Source organism: Rattus norvegicus, chromosome X (genome assembly GCF_021556685.1).
Source record: "Rattus norvegicus strain SHRSP/BbbUtx chromosome X, alternate assembly SHRSP_T2T, whole genome shotgun sequence".
In the NCBI taxonomy this organism is placed as follows: Eukaryota; Metazoa; Chordata; class Mammalia; order Rodentia; family Muridae; genus Rattus; species Rattus norvegicus.
Genome location: NC_141554.1, coordinates 76,710,753 through 76,712,552, shown reverse-complemented (window position 1 = coordinate 76,712,552; position 1,800 = coordinate 76,710,753). Strand labels below are relative to the sequence as shown.

Genomic DNA, 1,800 nt, shown 5'->3' with positions numbered 1-1,800 from the left:
CCTACCACATTAAAAAAAAAAAAAGAATACTTGTTGCTTGCCAAGCAGTGGTGAGGTAAACCATTAATCCCAGCACTTTCAATGCAGAGACAGGTAGATTTCTCTGAGTTTGAGGCCACCCTGGTCTACAAAATGAGTTTCAGAACAGCCAGGGGTACACGGAGAAACCCTGTCTTGAAAAACAAACAAACAAACAAAAGAATACTTGTTGCTCTTGGAAAGGACCTGGATTCAGTTCCCAGCACCCACACGGTAGCTCACAACCATTTGTAACTTTGGTTAGAGGGGATCTAATACCTCCTCTGACTTCCACAGGCACCAGGCACAAATGCAGCAGGCAAGCACTCATACACATACAAATAAAATAAATAATTTTATAAAAAAAACCAAACAAACACAAATATCTGAATTGAATTCCAAAACCAACACAGGATTCGGTACTGGCTCAATAAAGAGATTGAAATTCAAGCTGACCTGGAAACATAGAGCGGCTTGTCTCGGGTACTGAGACCTGAGGCCAGGCGGCGGGGCGGCAGGGCGGCAGGGCCGCAGGGCAGGACGGCAAAGTGGGGAGGGATGGGTGTGAGCGCGGAGCCCTGGAGCCTCTCGGTCGCCCGGGCCGGGGGTTCGCGTCTCCCTTGATCAAGAAGGCGAGCACAGCGCTGCTACCATCGCAGGATGTAGAGAACACAGTGGAGACGCTCATGTTACATCCAGTGATTAAGGCTTTCCTCTGCGGCTCCATCAGCGGAACCTTTTCCACGCTCCTCTTCCAGCCTCTGGACCTCCTCAAAACCCGCCTGCAGACCCTGCAGCCCTCAGATATAGGGCCCAGGGGTGTTGGGATGTTGGCTGTGTTCTTGAAGGTGGTTGTCACAGAAAGTCTTCTGGGCCTTTGGAAAGGGATGTCTCCTTCCATTGTGAGATGTGTCCCTGGCGTTGGAATCTCCTTTGGCACCCTGTATTCTTCCAAGCAGTATTTCTTGCGAGGCCATCCTCCCACTGCCATGGAGTCTGTCATCCTGGGCATGGGCTCTCGCTCTATGGCAGAAGTCTGCATGTCACCCATCACAGTGGTCAAGACACGCTACGAGAGTGGGGCTTACAGCTACCAGAGCGTCTGTGCAGCCCTGCGGAGCATCTGCTGTAGCGAGGGCCGCCGTGGCCTCTTCGGAGGCCTGACAGCAACTCTGCTTCGTGATGCCCCCTTCTCGGCGCTCTACCTGATGTTTTACAGCCAGACCAGGGCCACAGTGCTCCATGGTACAGGCCAGCTGGATGCTGCTCTGATGCCCCTTGTTAATTTCAGCAGTGGGATATTTGCTTGCATTCTGGATTCACTGGTGACTCAACCTGCAGACGTGATCAAAACCCATATGCAGCGCTCCCCAGTGAAAGTGTCAGTGCACTGGCCAAGTGGCCACCCTCATTCTCAAGCCCCATGGGCTGCGTGGCTTCTTTCATGGCAGCGTTCCCCGGGCCCTCCGTAAAACTCTGATGGCTGCCATGGCATGGACTGTCTATGAAGAGATGGTGGCCAGGATGGGGCTCAAGTCCTGACGAGAGAGGGCTGGAAAGGAAGATCTGCTGCCTGGCTGGTTCCTGACATGGCTGCAGCAGCTCACTCTCCTGGAGTCAGGTGAGGAACACAATGTCTGAAGAGCAAGGCACTAGTGCTGCATTCAAAGAGAGAGCGGATGGGCAGCTGGAGCCACAGGCCCTCGAGGAGCTGTCAGAGCCCATGGCTCCATGCACACTCCCCATCAGTGCTGCACACGGGGCTGGAAGCTTGGCTGCCCC

At 53.8% G+C, this 1,800-nt stretch overlaps 1 pseudogene; it reads left to right on the top strand.

Annotated features, from left to right (window-relative positions):
• The first annotated feature begins 576 nt into the window (after window positions 1-576).
• Slc25a38-ps1 (solute carrier family 25, member 38, pseudogene 1) lies at window positions 577-1,560 on the top strand (annotated as a pseudogene).
• Window positions 1,561-1,800: the final 240 nt, after the last annotated feature.